A 19,910-nucleotide genomic window follows, 5' to 3' on the forward strand; every position below is an offset into this window, starting at 1 on the left:
TCTATCTATCTATCTATCTATCTATCTATCTATCTATCTATCTATCTATCTATATATCTTATAATGACACATAGACACCTTATATATTTATGTGTATATGTGCATGCATGTGGACACACAAATGTGCTGTATACATTATGGCATAAATAATAATAGAATAGAGTAATACAGCATGCATTGTATATGTGAATTCTATGTTATAGAGTATGTTAAGGTTTAAAAATTCTTTGCATGTTTTCATTTTTGATCCATGCAACAACCATGTTGGACAGGTGTTTATCCCCATTTTACAAATGAAGAAAGAGAGTAAGTAACTTGCACAGGATCACAAAGCTGACAGTCTCTAGAATCTGAGACAGAATTTGAGTTAAAGTCAGCCTGACTCCATGGCCCATAATCTATGAAATGTGCCACATAGAACTAACTAGCAATAAGTATATATGGCATAGGTATAGATTCAAAATATTCCTATACCCTACCATACACATGCATGTGTGAATATATACATTCATATATACATATGTTTATGTCTAAATACACACTTTGCAATATAATATCACATATGTATAGATTTGCAGAGGAATGAAAGCAGAGAGACAGACAGAGAGGCACAGATTTTAAAAACAGAAACTTTCTTGGGTTGTTGTAGATGGCATTCTCATTCAGGTACATGTCAGAACAGATGGACTATAAGCCCTGCTAATTCTAAGATTCTTTGGTTCTAATTTTTTCCCAGTAGGTAACCGATGGAGATAATAAATTCCACCCATTGATAACTTAACTCATCCTAGTATCTAATTCCTTGGATTTGGACTATCACACTTCATATTAAGTATGAGAAACCACTTATAGACTAGGAAAGCCTTATGGAAAAAAGAATTATCAGAGCTTTATTTATTTTTCCAAACCTAACATCTTCTATCACATATGTTTCCAATTTGCCTTTTGGGAACTTGCTAGCCTAGCCTTATGCTATAGAAAGATACAGATATATAGTAGATGAAGTCCATAATTTGGAGTTCAGATGATTTGAATTTGATTCTGACTAAGATACTAGCTTTATCATCATGGACAAGTGAAAACCTCTTGGAGGTTTCATATTTGTAGAACTGGCACAATAACTAGAAAGACAGGATTATATACAGAAGCGTAGACTTACCATCAGAAAATCCTGTGCCCACCTGACTATATGCCACTGGTCAAGTTGCTTAATCTCCCATTAATCCCAAGAAATTATCTTAAAAATATAAATGTCCTCAAAGTGATATAAATTTATATAATAGAATTTTTTAAAAGAGGTTAATATTAAGAGAAATGAGAAAAGAAACAAAATGGGGTAAATTTATGTCACAAAGAAGCATATGGCAGGAGAGGGGGAAAACCTTAATACAATGGAAGGGTAAAGAGGCTGAAGATAGGAAATACTGAATTCTTAGGTACATTGAAATTGACTCAAAGAGGAAATAACAATCAAATACATTGGGGCAGAGAATTGATTTGTGCCCTATAAAGAAGTAGAAGGGTAGCAAACAGACTGGTGGAGAGGAAAGCAATACAAGGAAGGGAGAGGTTGGGGGGTAGTTTAAAAAGACTGTAAAGAAAATAAGAGAGGAATAATAAGGGAGGGGGATAAAAGGGGAGTAAAATAAGAGTGGGAATTAGAGGGACTGATTAAAAACAAAACACTGGTGTAGAAGGAAATAATGAAAGACGAAAGGGCAGGACTGGCAATGGAAATCAAAATGCTGGGAAATACACAGCTGGTAATCATAACTCTGAATGTGAATGGAATGAACTCACTCATAAAATTCAAGCAAAAAGCAGAGTGGATTAGAAACCATAACCCTACCATATGCTGTCTACAAGAAACACACATGAGGAAGGTAAACACACATAGGATAAAAATAAGCAGATGGAGCCAAATCTATAGGGCATAAACTGAGAAAAAGAAGGCAGGAGGGTCAATCCTGATATCTGACAAAGTCAAAGTGAAAATAGAACTAGTCAGAACAGATAGGGAAGATAATGACATGATGATAAAAGGCAGTATTAGACAATGCGGAAATATCAGTACTCAACATGTATGCACCAAATGTCATAGCATTCAAATTTCTAAAGGAGCAACTAGAGGAGCTCAAGGATGAAATACATAGAAAAACTGTACAAGTGGGAGACCTGAACCTTTCTCTTTCAGAACTAGGTAAATCAAACTAAAAAAATGAATAAGAAAGAGGTAAGAGAAGTGAATGAAATCTTGGAAAAATTAGAGTTAGTAGATATGTTGAGAAAAATAAATAGGGACAAAAAGGAATACACCTTCTTTTTAGCAACACATGGTATATTCACAAAGATGGACCATGTACTAGGGCATAAAAACATGGAAAACAAGTGCAAAAGAGCAGAAGTAATAAATGCAAACTTCTCAGATCACAATGCAATGAAAATAATAATTAGTAAGGGTACATGGAGAGTAAAATCAACAATTAATTGGAAATTAAACAATACAATTTTCCAAAATTGGTTAAAGAACAAATCATAGAAATAATTAATAATTTCATTGAAGAAAATAACAATGTTGAGACTTCCTTTCAAAATCTATGGAATTCAGCCATTCCAGTACTCAGGGGGAAATTTATATACTTGAGTTCATATATTAACAAATTAAGAAGGGCAGAGGTCAATGAATTGGGCATGGTAAAAAACTAGAAAGCGAACAAATTAAAACTCCTTGGATGAAGACTAAATTAGAGATCCAAAAAAGCAAGGGAGAAATTAGTAAAATTGAAAGTCAAAGAACTATTGATTTAATAAATAAGACTAGAAGCTAGCTGGTACTTTGAAAAAAGCAAATAAAATAGACAAAGTACTGGTAAATCTAGTTAAAAAAGGAAAGAAGAAAATCAAATGAAAAGGGAGATCTCACCTGTAATGAAGAGGAAATTAAGGCAATCATTAAAAAGTATTATGCCCAATTATATCGCAATAAATACAACAAAATAGGTGATAATGATGAATATCTATAAAAATATAAATTGCCTAGATCAAGCCTTTCTTCAATTGATAAATGGGCAAGGGACATGAATAGGTAATTTTTAGATAAAGAAATCAAAACTATTAATAAACACATGAAAAAGTGTTCTAAATCTCTTATAATCAAAGAAATGCAAATCGAAACAACTCTGAGGTATCACCTCACACCTATGAGGTTGGCTAACATTACAGCAAAGTAAAATAATGAATGCTGGAGGGGATGTGGTCAAGTTGGGACATTAATACACTGCTGGTGGAGTTCTGAATTGATCTAACCATTCTGGAGGGCAATTTGGAACTATGCCCAAAGGGCACTCACTAAAAGACTATCTGCCCTTTGATCCAGCCATAGCACTGCTGGATTTATACCCCAAAGAGATAATAAGGAAAAAGACGTTTACAAGAATGTTTAAAGCTGCGCTCTTTGTGGTGGCAAAAAATTGGAAAATGTGGGGATGCCCTCCAATTGGGGAATGACTGAACAAATTGTGGTATCTGTTGGTGATGGAATACTATTGTGCTCAAAGGAATAATGAACTGGAGGAATTGCATGTGAACTGGAATGACCTCCAGGAACTGATGCAGAGTGAGAGGAGCAGAGCCAGGAGAACATTGTATACAGAGACTGATACACTGTGGTACAATAGAATGTAAAGGACCTCTCCATTAGTGGCAATGCAGTTATCCAGAACAACTCGGAGGGATCTATGAGAAATAACACTATCCACATTCAGAGAAAAAACTGTGGGAGTAGAAACACCAAAGAAAACAACTTCTTGATTACATGGTTTTTGGGGGATATGATTGGGAATGTAGACTCTAAATGATCATCCTAGTGCAAACAACAACATGGAAATAGTTTTTGATCAAGAACACATGTAAAACCCAGTGGAATTGTGCATCAGCTACAGGAAGTGGTGGGGTATGGGAGGGAGGGAAAGAATGTGATTCTTGTAACCAAGGAATAATTTTCTAAATTGACTAAATAATATTTTCAAAAAAGAGTGATATACATTTATTATTATTTTATTATTATTATTTTCATTACAGTCAAAGAAATTTAGGACATGGAAGTTAATATAGAAATATAAATAGTAATCTTCTAGATAATGGGATACTATCTTTATCATCTCTCCATTCCTTACTGATTTTTTACGGGCTTTTTTTTTTGCTGTTATTATTTAATCTTTGAAGAGGATCCAATCAGCTGATTAAGGCAAGAAGAAAGGGCTATTTCATTAGAAGAGGCAGCTGTACTCTTCTTTATAGAAAGAATGATTATGACAGTGCTACATTGGCTGATTCTTTTCTCTGCTAGTAACAGTTTTCCAATAGGCCTCATACAGCACTAAAACACCTTTCTATCTTTACCTTGTAAACACATCCTGTGTTAGGATCATGCATACTGCTTGATGTTAGCATTGACTTTCATTTCCTGTTTCCTGTTTTGTCTTTTACACCTCCCTCCACCCCTCCACTTGCCCCCAAAGCCACCACAAGACATTATTCTAACAAATGTGGACTCCAAATTTGAAAATATGGTGCAACTAATCTGGGAACTGTAGTAGATTCATCTTCAAAATGGTTAAATTGCTCAAATCAAATAAAGTGGGGCCTGTTGAATTAAGCCTTATGATCATTTAGCAAGAAGTAGTTTGACAGTTCTCTGAAATTATTTTAGAATAAGGGCTGACCTCATTCACTGGAGAAAGTGGACTTTATATCTGATCAGATAGCTCTGAAAGAAGGATAGGATGTTAATGTGATCACTTGGATCCTTATACTTTTCTATTCATCAATAGGTATGACCTTTCCAGTCTATCTCAGGAATGATTCTTGTGCCTAGCCAACCCATGCTCTGTGCTTAACTATGAATGGAAGAATGGAGGGTTTCTGAGGGTCTTATGGCATCCAAGAGGACCAGAAAAAATGCATTTAGATAACTGAAATCCTATGGTTGAGTTTTTATATTGTTTCCCAGAATCTAGTTGTCCTAATAGTGATCAAAGGATTCCCCTTCTATAGGCACTAGGGTAATTCTAACTCTTTAAATTTATGTAGTTAAAGCAGAGGAAATTCATCTCGTCATCTTCAAAAGTTATTTTAGTGCTTTTCCTTAGATATCTCCTTTATTCCTATGTTCACTCCTAGTACACAGGATCATAGAATGAGAGGGGAAAAAAAAGACCTAAAAATAATTTAATATAATCCATTCATTGTACAGATCAGGAAACTGTGTCCAATTGAAGTTGAGTTAATTGTTCTGGATTTCGCAACTATTTATATACTTCTTTCCCACATTGAAAAGCAAGTTTCCTGGGGGAAAAGCTTATATTATCCCCAACTTTAAATCCAGGGCTTAGAACTTATTATAATAATCTCGTATCAAATGTTGACTTAAAAGGAAGATTTAGAGGTCTTTTAGGCCTCCTCTTCATCCTTCATTCCAAAATCAGCTTAATTTTCCTAAAACACATAAAATTTCTCCTATCATTGCCATGTTCATAAGTGCTCAAATGGTCTGACATTCAAAGTTCTTAACCAATTTTAGATCTTTCAAATTATCAATACTATTAGATAGAAAGACAGCATCCTAAGGTAGCTTCAGTCATGATGACTTGGGTAATTGTCATACCTTTGATATATACTAGCTATATAATCTGTGTAAGGGTTGAAAAATTAAGGTTGGACTAAATATATGAGTGTGGTCACCGAAATTAATATATCTCAAGTCAAAATGATTTTTATAGCAGTTTATTTATAAAATAGAGGGTCAGAGTGAAAGTAGAGAAATAAGAAAGGGGGCAGAGTAAGAAATATAGCTTAATGAGCTAGACTATTTGTTCTGACCTTGGCTTTATTCTGGCAGGGCTACAAAAGCCTCAGCCAGAGGGTCTGGGGGTAAATTAAGCAAGGGTTCCAGCCATGAGGCCTCCTCCTCCAAGATGGGGGAGGGGGCCTCTCTAGATGCTAGTCCCTCCAGGAGCAAGGAAAGGAGTCAGCCTTTTCACCCACCCATTCACCTACATGGTAGTCCAAAGAGAAGATCCAAGAACAGTCTTACCAGAAGCAGTCCGAGGTCCCAAGCCAGAGTTCATCCAAGGCCAAGTTTGAAGGAGAAAAGCTGGTCACAGGAAGTTGTAACTAATTTAAAATACCTGTCTTTGCATCACTTCTTGTGCCTTCCTTTCATTTTATGTGGACCAATTGCAGTTTTAGAATTTTCTTAGGACTGCCCATGGGGCAGTCGGTCATTTCTGAGTTGTCATTCACTCTAGCATGTGGGTTGTGCACTTCTCCTAAGTTAAGGAAATGTGGGGGTGTATACCCTTCTTGTGATTAAATCTCAAAGTGGATGAGGAGATAGTTAATCCCATGTTCCCACCTGGATAAATCAATTGTGGAAGGTCTCGAGTGACCGGTCAAGGAATTTAGATTAGGATTTTTAGGCAATGAAGAACATTTGGAAGCTTAGGAGCAAAGCAATGATGGAAGAAGTTTTGCACATCTTTGGAAAATCAAGGTGTTATTGGTGTGGAGGACGAAGAAAAGGTCTTGGAGACATCTAAATCTTTAGTTCAAGCTAACAACATTTGTTCAATATCTTTCATAGTTAACTGCCACAGAAAAGAATTTATTATATAAAATATAGAATAAGAGCCTATCAATATTGAAAGAGTTCTCTGTCACTAATGAAAACATGGGTCCTTACGATTACTTCTCTAAAATATCACAATTTTCTTCAGATAAGCCTATTCCATGTTTCTTTTAAAAACCTGGAAAAAAGAAAAAAATCTTAAAAAAAATTTTTTTAGAAGTTCTGTGCAACAGGGAACCAATAGCACTCAGAAGCACTGAAAACCTTGTCACCAGCATTAAAATCAGAATAAGAGAATGTAGGTAGCTAGGGTTATAAATTGGGGGGGAGGGTACAATAATCATTGTTTTTAATATGAGTTTGTCTTTGTTGTTGTAGTCATGTCTGATTCTTAGTGACCCTGAGGACCACAGCACACAAGATCCTTCTGTTTTAAATGTATATATTTTAATGTCAGAATAAATTATAAGGAATGTAGGAATTTATAAAAAGACGTGTTTTTTTTCTAAAGATTACATGTCCATTATGTTTTGAAAGATGTTGGGATTTTAATGAACTGTAAGTTTAATATGAGTCAATGACATGATAAGCATTATTGGTATCTTGGACTTCAATTGTAGAAAGAAAAAGGGAAATGTTTGATCTATTATACTGTGCTATGGTCAGACTAAATCTAAAGTATTATGTTGTTTTTTTTTTCTTTTAAGTTTAAGGGTTTTTGTTGTTATTTAAGTTAAAGATAATTTTAGGATGAATATTGATAACATGGAGCCTGTCCAGAATGAGGAGATGATCAGGATGATTGAAGAGTCTTAGAACTATGGTATTTAGGGGTCAATTGAAGGAATTAGAGATACTTAAAGTGAAGGAAAAAAATGTTTACTGGTGACAGCTGCATTCAAATACATAAAGAATGGGAGCTAGGATTAAGCTTCCCCTTTTTTTGTTTTTTTTTTTGTTTTTTGTTTTCCTTCCTTTCTCTGACAGGACAAAATTAGAATGAAGATTGGATCTTGTTTAGAGAGAGATTTCATGTGGGAGGTGCTTATAGAAAATCAGATTTGTCCTAGAACACCTCAGTAGGTAATGAGCTTCCCATTATTGAAGACCTTCAAGAAGAGCCCATACAATCTCTTGTGGAGAGAATGCTGGCTCAGCAATGCATTGGATTCTGTTATCTCTGTGCTACCTTCCAAGTTGTGATTCTATCACCCAGCATGACTCCCACAGTCTTGTCTCAGGGTTCAAGATTACAAATTGTGAATTTGATCAAAACTTTTGAGTGCTCCTAGAGCTTATCTAAAGATTCCTATGACTAGAGACCATCCAAAAGAAAAGAAAAGTCTCTGCCATTTGGAGAAGAGCTGCTCTGAGTTCTCATCAGCCCTGGGGATAGGAAGTCAGTGGGATGCAGCAAACATTCTGCCCAAATCACTGAGCATTTCACATTTCTTTGGGGTTGCACTCAGAGTACATGGCATGAAGACATCCTCAGCAGTCAAAACACTGTCATGCTGTCAGATGTCAGAGCCTGTCTTGCTGCTCCTATGCATAAAACAATGGGAATCAGCCTCTTTTTTAAGAAGCTTCATGGGGGATAGATAATGATAACTAACTCCCTTTTCGTTGAATTCAGAGAAATAAGGTCCCCAAACAACTCCTTATCAGCAAACATTTTTGAATATCCTTTGAATATCCAGGAACTTATTCTGCAAGTCACTGGGGGTGGGGGAAGAGGAGGGTACCAAAGAAGGGCATGAGCGCTCTCTAAAATGCTAATCACTATACAATTATGTTCTCATTTGATCTTTACAACAACCCAGAGAAGCAGATGCTATTATTATCCACATTTTATAGTTGAGAAAACTAAGGTAGACAGAGGTTAGGGAATTTGCCAGGACCAAACAGCTGGTAAGTGACTGAGGCCAGATCTCAACTCTGGTCTTCTTGACTCCAGGAGATCCAGTCCTGCCACCTAGCTGCTAACATAGCTAGGAACTAATTTAGTTTTAACTAGCTAAATATTTATCATCATGCCAAAATCACTGTGCTGCCCTAGGTTACCGATAATTTAGAGGATCATAAATTTTGAAATGGAAGGGACCCTCAACAGCAATACAGCAAAAAATTCATATTTTACAATTAGGGAAACTGAGGCCCAAAGAGGTTAGGAGACTTTCTTAAGGTTAAATAGCAGTAAGGAACAGCATTTGAACTCAGCTTCATTGCCTACTCTGTTTCCATCACACTGGGAACTCCTATTAGCATTTGTATGGCTCACATTCTCTTTTAGTACTCTCCATTACAATAGATGGCATTAGTACTTCACTTGTCAGCAACACTCTGTAGTAATAAGGTTCTTTTAGACAGCATCCCAAATACAGATATTGATGTCTATGGAGAAATAGGATTTTCTGTTAAAGAGGTCACCAGGACCAGCACTTGTCAAATCAGAAATCATGGTTTTAGTTAGAAGCGCCCTGTCTTGTCTTGCCTCAATAAAAGGAGCTTATTACACACAGGATGAATTATTTAACTGAAAATTAATTGGGTAATGTTGGAACTAAAAAAAAAAAAGCAGCAGAAATAGCACATCAAGGCTCTGAAGTCAAGAAAGCAGCAAAGCGCTGCAGAAGCCACAATTTCTAATATTTTAGAAGCAGGCACTCTAGTGAAATAGAAGGGCCCTTGGTACTCCTCTCAGCTCCATGCCCCCTCTCCTCCTCCCAACTTTTATCCTCAGAGAAGACTCCGAGGGGGATGAATTTGGAACATCCCAAAGGAAGAGATGAAGAGACTAAAGTTATATTGTCCCCACTGAGCTGGCATGTGACAAAGAAGATTTGAATTGGCTCTGAGTAGGACTCAAATCTCATTGTCAGACTGAATTGCATCAAAGCTATTTGTTGTCTTGGAGCACCCTGGGGAGAGGCGCCATTCAGCTCAACCCTGGCAGGATGATTCTAGGCCCTGGCAGAGCTGGGACTACCTTTCCATCCCATATGGTACCCCATTTATAGTTTATGCTTCATAAAGAAGAAACAATAACTGTTAGATCTCTTCCCCATGCATAAATCATACACAGCTATTGGTTTGTGCTAAGATTTGTCCACCATCCTTAAAATAACATTTTATTACTTATATAAGCTCCATGAAGCATACTCTGATCTCTAGTGGGAATAATAATAACCTTTCACTCATTGCTCCATCCATGGGACTTGTTTTGAACCTTTTAATGTTACCATCAGGCAACACATGTATTATAATACATATATATATTCATTTATAAATATGTAAATATTCTGTGTATATACAGTATATAAATATTTGGAGTATATATAATTATATAAATATTTATAGTATATCTAAAATTATATAAATATATTTTTGAAGTATATATATAAAATATATAAATTTTAGAGTATACATATGTAAAATATATAAATATTAGGAGTGCATATATATATAATATATAACCTTGGAGGGTATATACATATATAAATATATAATTATTTGGAATGTATATATTTGAAATATAACTATTTGGTGTATATATAAATATTTGGAATATATATATAAAACATAAATATTTAGAGTGTACATCCATATAAAATATATAAATATTTGGAATATATATGTATTTTAAGAGATTGCAGTCAGGTAGATCTGTATTCAAATCTTGCCTCTGGCACAAGTGATCTGTGTGGCCCCAGGAAGTCACCTAATATCTTTGTGACAGTTATCACCAGAGGTGAACTGGTAAATATTTAATAACTGGCTCTTAGGGGCAAGAAGGACTGGCAGAAGATAGACATGCAGAGGAGTACATGAAAGATAAAATTTTTAGTTTAACATACATTATTAACTTTTTCTCAACTCTTTAAAAAATTTAGACAATTAAGAAAATAAGAAGTCAGACTTTGATTTATAGTGTTTGCTGATTTCTGATGTATAAATGATCACACTAAAGTTTCAACCATTGGCTTTCCCTAGCTGATTCCAGATGTTTCATCTGTAAAGGGACTATCCACATCCTGAGAATGTCTGCATTAATGAAGACACAGGTTTAGACCACAACAAACAATCTCATTTTCTTTCCTGAGCTTCATGATTGGTGAGGACGCCATTTCTCATGTAAATTTCCAGTCTCCACCAAAGCCTAAAAGTGGAGGCTGCTCCTAATAGACAGTACTGGCGAATGATCGTTGAAATAAACAGAATCAAATTGAATGGAATTGCATTGAAACATCCTGGTGTAATGGGCGGAAGTTGGGATTTGTAGTCAAAGTAATTGTGTTAAATCTAAACCAATGTAACCTTGAGTAAATAATTTCCTAGCTCTGGATTTCAGTTACTTCATCTTAAAAATGAATGCCATTGGGAGCAGCTAGGTGGCTCAGCGGATAGAAAGCCAGGCCTGTAGATGGGTGATTCATCTACAGTTCAAAGTTGGCCTCTGATACTTCCTAGCTGTGGGCAAGTCACCTAAACCCCATTGGTTACCCCTTACTGCACTTCAATATATGGTATTGATTCTAAAATGGAAGATAAGGGCTTTTTAAAAAATTCGGGCATTATATTATTTTATCTCTAAGAGTCTGATGGGCTTTAAAATCCCTGATCTATAAATTAAACTGACCTAAAAACATGTCCACATGCTACACATCTGGAACAAGCATTAGAAATAAAATCAGAGGATCTGAGTTTTTTTCACCTCCTGACTACAAAGTAGTAGTTGTGTGACTTTGGGCAAGTCACTTCACATCAATGATTCTGAATTTTCCTGATCTGTAAAATAGATAGAACAATGCCAGCATTTATCTACCTTATGGTGTGGTGTTGTTGTAAAGAAAGCATTTTAAGTGCATTGATATTTTTATTTTATAGCTAACTAGAACAGCTTTTATTAAAATTTAAGAAAGGGGGAGTGGGCCGATATTAAGGAGTGCCCTTGGTCCTTTTGCCTGTGGGAGAGTTGACACTGAGGAACAAAAATGCAAAGAATATACTTCAGGTTCGTATTCTATTGCTTAATTCCAGTTCATTAGTCAGAGCCTTTGCTGCATCTTAATATTTCAGAGATTCAGTTGACACCCTGGCTTTCCCCCTTGGGTGGTAATTAATGGATCTTTTCATATTGTAGAAAAAGACTGTGCAACCTCTGGAAGAAAGTTACTACCAGGTGAGTAGCAATTGTCCTGTCTTTGCTTTGGCTACATCAAACCACTTTTCTTATATATGTCACATTCATCTTGAATAATTCAGGTGCTTAGTAACCAAAGGGATGTGGTGTTCTTGTACTAGCAATGAAGGAAAAACAAATCTCAGTTTAAAAAATATTGCAGTTAGCATAAGTGATAAGGGTATTTTGTAGTCAATACACGAGCCCAAAGAGGTGAGTTTGTTATTGGCACTGACACATTTTCACACCATTAGGATATGACAATGAAGAAAGTGTCAACATTTAAGCCAACTGGAAAAAAAAATATCCATTTTAAGCCTTCTTTGCCTCTACTCCTTTCCTCTCCCTCTCTCTCTTCTGTAAAAATACATATATATATTTATAAAACATATGTGTGTATATATATACACACATATGAATATATTTACATATTTGCTATCCATGTAGAGCCTTTAGGTTTGCAAAACACTTTATGAATATTAGATAATTTGATTCTCACAATAGTCCTGAGATAGATGCTTATTATTCCCATTTTACAGATGAGGAATCTAAGACACAGCTAGAAAGTGTCAGAGCCAGGATTTGAACTCATGTCTTCCTAATTCCAGTTCCAACATTCAAAATGTCTAGCTATGCCACCTAAATGATTATATGATAAACACACACACATGCATGAGGTATGGAGGAGAGAGTTCTGCCATTCTCTTTAGCTCAAAAAACAAAAAAAAGTAGAACATCGAGCAGATTATTCCATTGAACAAGCCCAAACTAACAAACAGAAACACACACTCACAGACATAAAATTATACACGTAGCATATATAACTGCATAAAACTAGAACAAAAACCATAATTAGAAACATATATAATTATATATATACTTTATGGATTTTTTTAAATTGGACACAATTTTTTCCCATACTATTGTCAAATCCTGACCTGTCCCCCCCCCCCTTTTTTTTTGTTTAGGAGGAAAGATAAAGGAATAAAATACCCCATGCTACTAGCTTAGTTCAAAGTGATCTAGCCAAAGCCAAGTGAAGTTTATTCAGTCAAGGGAAGCACAATTAACAAGAGAAAACATCAATATTCTCAAACCTGTTCCTGGTTTATTTAGTTTTCAAGTTTTTGATGGCTATTACTTGTCATCACCTCTTCAAACCCAGTTCTCATTTTTTCCCTTATATTTCAGTAGAATTTCTAGTATCCTAGAGATTAGGCTACCTGGAAAATAAGAAAAATACCTGTGTTCTGTTCTGAATTGCAGGATTGTGATTTGGAAATTTCCAGAATTATTTTTTTAAATTTATCTCATTGAAAATGGCCCTATCACTGTTCATTTCACCCCAAGTCTATGACATATGCCATCTGTATAGCCTAGCTGCAAAATAAGCCAGGAATTTAATGGCCTGGAAACAAGAAAACTCATAGCTCCTACTTCAACCATCATGTCCATGGCCAAACATTCTTGACAAATAGTTTACAACACCTGATCTGCATTTTTGCCAGACAAACAGTGCCAGCCACATTCAATGGTGATTTGCACAGAACCAGAAAACCCGGCCCCCTTCATACCTCCAATGATGCTGCTACAGAGACTGCCTGGAAAGCAAGCAGCATAATACTTTCCACAAGATGGGTCTCTTCCAACAGGTTCAGCACATGCCAAGCTGCCAAACTACCAACCTGTGTCAACAGTCAGGGACCATGTGCACCGGAATTCTGAAGAAGAACTGGGGGAGGACTAAAGCACTGAAGCACGTCTGCTCTGCTCCAACTTTGCTAGCTTTCTGAGGTTTGTAAATACTGCTGATGCTTTCATTTGAATTTTGATCATCATTCCAGATAAGCTACATCAGAGGCCAAGAGAGAACAGAAGCTGAAACCAAACCACTTTTGTGAACATTTGACCTGCTTTCTCCCCCAGGCATTTGTTCTCAAAAGAAAAGGAGACTTTCCCCTTGTTTTTCTTCATCGCCTAATGTTCTGACACCCCATTTTTGCAATCATTAGCTGGCAATTCAAGAGGTTCTTCTCATAAGTGCAATCAGACACATTTAGGAGGAACGCTTGACCTCCTCTGGTGCTTCTCCAGAGTCATTCGTCAGTCCAACTTCTCTTGCCACTGTCTCTGAACCCTAAATGAGAATAGAGACAAAAATTTCCCACTTGATGCTACCAACTTTCCACTTTAGCGAGAATATGTGAACTTGGTTGGTTACATTTGTTTTGTTCTCTTTCCCATAGCTAAGAGATCCCCTCACTGTGCCTTAAAATATGCAGTGTCTTTACATTATGATTTGATTATGGGAAAAAGGCAGCAGATATCTAGTTTTATTATGAGCTCTATGTTTTTTATCCCAGGGCTAGTCTAGTTATGAACTACAATGCTCATCAGCAGAACAATGGCAACCAAGTGATCTCATGAAAATCCCCTACTAAGGTTTGGAGGGTACTGCTATCTCTGTCAGGAGAGAAAGTATCCATATGGGTGAAATCACTCTCCATGGAAGTAATGGTGTCCTACCACTTAGTAACAATCTGAAATTTTATTTGAAAACAATCTGGGATAATTCCCTTTGACCTGTTTCTTCTTTCTTTCATTTCCTTGGGGTTAGGGATTGAATACCAGAGGGGAAAATGAGGCATGTTCTTGCCCACCCTATCATTTAATAGATGAAGAAACTGAATTCCCAGAAACTCTTCCAAGGTCAAAGACAATGTATTTCCAATCTTCCAATGTCAAAGACAACCTGGATTTTAATCCAGATCCCTGCTCTGATACCATTGCCATCATGTCTCTCTACTTTTGTTAAAAAAGGTTTAAACACACACTAATCCACACAAGTCCTCTTGTAATGTCACATCATGGCATCGAGATGACCCTGAGTTATGTTTGTTTGTTGACATTTTTTAATATAAATTTGACAGAGCAACTGGTGCCTTTGTGGATAGAGAGCCAGGCCTAGAGATGGGAGATTGTGCATTCAAATCTGGGCTCAGATACTTCCCTAAAAAGACATTCAACCCTAATTTCCTATCTCTTACACTCTTCTGCCTTGGAACCAATATTTAGTATGGATTCAAAGACAGAAGATAAGGGATATATATCCCTTATCATTTGTCTTCAAATATATATAACATCTATATATACAATTTATTATTAACATTATTTTATAGTATCCAAATATATATTTTCTCCACTAACAGAAAGACATCTTTTTACCAACAAAAATGAAACAAAACTAACAAATCAATTTTTGTTCTATAATGTTCCACTCTCAAAGTCACCCCTAATATCTCAAAGAAGGAAGAATATTTTTAAGCATCTACTATGTGTCAGGCATTATGCTAAGTGCTTACAATCAGTTATCTCATGTAATCCTCACAAAAATCATAGGGGGTAGGACAATTATCTACATTTTATGGTTGAAGAAACTCAGATAAACAGCAGTTAAATGGGATGCTCAAGATCACACAATCAGTTAGAGTCTTGCTGACTCTAAGCCCAATGTTGTGGCCAATTGTATCCTCGTGTACTTTATCACATCTCTCCCTTGATGCAAAGTGTTTTAATCATTTATCAGGATTCATTTTCATTTGTTTTGCTATTTTTATTCTTTCCATTCACATTGCAGTAATCATTGGTGATATTTTCTAAGTTCTAATTAATTCATTTTGAATCAGTTCTTGTATCTTCCTAGTCAAATCTGTATTAATCATCTCCATCCTTTCTCTTATGAAACAGAGAGTTTTCGGGGTCTGCACCCAGCAGTGTAATATTTGAATCAAAGGCACACATATTTTAGTCTCATTTTTACTTAATTTCAATTGGCTTTGCTTTTTGTGGTTGCAAATATTGTTCGTTTGTGTTCCTGTCTTTCCAGAACAACTCCAAATCTGTGTGCTATTAAATGCATAATATTTTACTATCAAAAAAACAAAGTATTCATGACATACACATTCAATTAGCATTTTTCTACATCATCTCTTAAGTCTAAATAAGCAAAAAAACAATACATTAAGCTCTGATTTTTAGCATATGTCAATTTCCAAGGTGAAAAGGTTTACTCTAAAATTTTAATACTGGGCTTTTGTGAACTGGTTGAAATAGGCTGCAGCCAATCTACTACTTCCAAGATTACTTATTCTCCTCTTTTGGCAAGTTTCCCAACTTTCCAAGTATAAGGTAAAACCATAGAATTTAATTTTATTTTGTAATTCCTTCAATCTCTTCTTTAGATAAAAATTCATTTTCTAGCCAAAACTGTAAATGTACCTGCTCAGTCTCTCTTTTGAATTTTTAAAATTAATGACATTTCACATTCAGGTCACATATCCATTAAAAGTTTATTGTGGTATATGGTGCAAGATGCTGGTATGAACCTAATTTTTGTCAGATTGCATTCCAACCAATGAATCTTGTTAAATAGGAAATTCTTTCCTAGTTAATCAATATTTTTGCCTCCTATATCCAGGTGATGGAGTTCAATTATTTTCCCCAGATTTTTGGTGTATATTTTGTTAAATTAATCTACATTTATATTTTTAATATACAATACTTCATAATGATTATTGTTTTTAAGATAATTTTAGGATTACATTAGAAAAACAAAAATATTCTGAATAGAAAAATATTTTTTCATTTTATTTTAGTTTCACTGGATGATCTATTCTTTTTTTTCAATTTTAATAAATGATTAAATTATGGTCAATAAAGTATGCCCTGAATAGTTCAGTATGATATTCAATCTCAATATTCATCTATTCAGCATTTTAATTTTATTATGTTGATATAGTCCAGACATGAGCACTGAAAATTTAATATTTTCTTTATTTCATATTAGAAAATGTTATAATTGTATCTATAATGGCTTTGTATGTGCTTTGATTTACTAAAATATTTTATATATTTTGTTATTTACTTAAAAAAATATGTTGGGGGAGGAGTCAAGATGGCAGCCTAGAAGGAGCAGAAGTTCAGACCTCTGAATATTCTTCCTTTCTGATCACAAACTGAATGAAATTGGGGATTGAAATCAAACCTAACAACAAGACAGAGCCAAGGAAGCATCATGCTGGACTCAATTAAAAAGATAGTCCCCCTCCCCCAAAGTTGGAATCCAAGAACACTCGGTTTGAAGGGGAAGGCAGAAGAAAGGTCCCAGGATCCTTCCCCCCCACCCACCTAGAGTACAGAGACTCCAGCAGGAGTGGGAAATTCTGGGTGGCAAAAGGTGCTGGTCTGGAGGGTGTAACTTGCGGACAGGGCTGTACCAAGTTCAGAGCATCCAACACAGATGGCAGGGAATGAACTAGAGAAGGAACATAGAGATGGCAGCCTGGCCAGAGCTCTGCAGATCCTCCATATTTGCTCCAGCCTTAAAGGAGGTATAGGACTCAGAGCACCACAAGCCCAACAAAGCTGAACTTAATTCCATCAATAGTCTTCAGAACTCAGAGAAGCCCAGGCTCCACACACTTCTCCCATTGTCGGCTGGACTATAATACAGTAAAAAGCCTCCAGAGAATAGGGAAGCTCAAAAACCCAAAAACCCTTCCTCAGAGAGTACACAAAAAGATCTTTTTTTTAAAATAATATTTTATTTGGTCATTTCCAAACATTATTCATTGGAAACAGAGATCATTTTCTTTTCTTCCCTCCCCCACCCCCACCTCTCCCATAGTTGAAGAAGAGTTCCACTAGGTATCACATGTGTTCTTGATTCGAACCCATTTCCTAGTTGTTGGTATTTGCAATAGAGTGTTCATTTAAAGTATCTCCTCAGTCATATCCCCTCCAACGCTGTAGACAAGCAGTTGATTTTCATAAGTGTTTTTACTCCCAGAGTTTATATTCTGCTTGTGGATAGTGTTTTTTAGAGCCCTGAAGATTGTTCCAGGACAATGCATAGACACCAATGGAGAAGTCCATTAGATTAGAAAATGATCTTTGTTTCCAATGAATAATGTTTGGAAATGACCAAATTAAATCAATCAATAACTAGATAGATAAATAAATAAATGAATGAATGAATAAATAAATAAATAAATAAATAAATGAATGAATGAATAAATAAATAAAGTAAAAAAAATAAAAATGAAAAGAAATAATGCCCGCCCCCTCTATCCCCACCCTCCCACCCCTTCTTGTGATCCCTTGGGCATTGGGACCTAGGCGTGGTGTTGCTGAATCAGTGGGCAAGCACAATTTTAGAGCCCTTTAAAGCCCATTCTGTAAAAATGAATTTTGATGACTTACGGAAAAGAAACGTTTAGATCAAAAAACGGCTCCAACGTAGGCTCAAAACTTTTCAACTTGCCAATCAGGTTCCAACTCTTTGGATACTTTTGATAGAGGTCATCAAAAGTATCCTCGGTGATGAAGTGAAGGTCAAATGTGAGCTTCCCTTCGGGGGCAGGCTCAAGGATGCTAAGGAGCCTCTTATTATAAACATAAAATATTTCTTGAAAGACATCAGGATGAATCAAGGATTTCTAATGGGAATGGATTCTAGATGAACCCAAATGGACTCCCAGTTTCCCCAAGGAACGGCTTCTCCTGTGTTTCACCGGCTACACTAATCCTCTCTGATTTGACCAACCCAAATTTATACTATCTAAATAAAACCTACTGCTATTATCTTTGGAAATCTTAACCTCACCTTCAGATGATGAAATAGCAAAGGCTACCTGGTTGAGTCAAGAAGCAAGTTAGGACTCTGAGTCCAAACCAAAGGCCAAGTTTTTCTTTGGTTTTCTCAGAGTTAAAGAATCTACAAAACCCACAATAGGGTTCACACCAAGAGGGCCTTGTCACCTGGTTCATATCAAAGTGGGCGTGGCACCTGGGTTCACACCAAGAGGATCTTTGACACCTGGGTTCACACCTTTGGTCCCCTGGTGTGAGGGCTGCATTCCCAGGAGTCTGAGAGGGCCTGGCACCTGCTAGTCCCCCACCACCACTCCCATCCCCACCCCCAACCCAGGCATTGGGTGTCTACCTTACTTCCTTTCTCTAGGTTTACAACCAAGAATCAACGACCATGCAAAACTGACTATACTCTTACAGGGGAAAGTATGGTCATTCAACAAAATAGAAGAATTTCAAGATTTTCTAAAGAAAAGACCAGACCTGAACAGAAAATTGGATGTACAAGCACAGAACTCAAGAGAATCATCGAAAGATAATTAAAAAAGAAAAAACAAAACAAAACAAAAGGAATTCTTGTTAAGAGACTCAATAAGTTAAAATGATACGTATCCCTATAAGAAAAGAGGTCATTGGTAACTCTGAAAAACTGTTCTTATTACCTGGGCAGCAAAGAGAAGTACACTTAGAGGGAACAGTGACAAACCCTATAGGACGAAAAGACGTGACACAAATAGGTATACAGATATATGCATGCAAAAATACATACACATGAGAATGCATACACACACACACACACACACATATATATATATAATTAGAGCTTAAAAATAGGTTAATATTTAAAGAAATGGGAAAAAGAAACAAATGGGGGTGAATTTATACGTCATAAAGAAGCTCATGGTGGGAGGGGGGAGAACATCAATATACTGGAAGGGTAAAGAGGTTGGAGGCAGGAAATACTCAACTTTTATGTGCTTTGACATTGACTCAAAGTGGGAAAAACCATCCAATTCACTGGGGGCAGAGCATAGATTTACGCCCAATAGGGGAGCAGAAGGGTAACAAAAGGTCTGGTGGGGAGGGAAGTAGTACAAGAGAGGGAGGGGTGGGGGGTTAATTTTAGAAAGACTACACGGAAAATAAGGGGGGGCATAAGAAGGGAGGGGGGTAGAAAGGGATGTAAAATAAGGGTGGGAACAAGGGGGAATGTTTAAAAGCAAACGTTGGTGTAGAAGGAAATAGTGAGAGAAGAAAAGGCCGGAACAGGAACAGAAATCAATATGCCGGGAAAGACACAGCTAGTAATCATAACTCTGAATGTGACTGGAATGAACTCACCCATAAAACGCAAGCGAAGAGCAGAGTGGATTAGAATCCAAAACCCTACCATATGCTGTCTACAAGAAACACACATGAGGAAGGTAGATACACATAGGGTGAAAGTAA

This window comes from Monodelphis domestica, chromosome 1, assembly GCF_027887165.1.
Source record: "Monodelphis domestica isolate mMonDom1 chromosome 1, mMonDom1.pri, whole genome shotgun sequence".
Classification (NCBI taxonomy): domain Eukaryota; kingdom Metazoa; phylum Chordata; class Mammalia; order Didelphimorphia; family Didelphidae; genus Monodelphis; species Monodelphis domestica.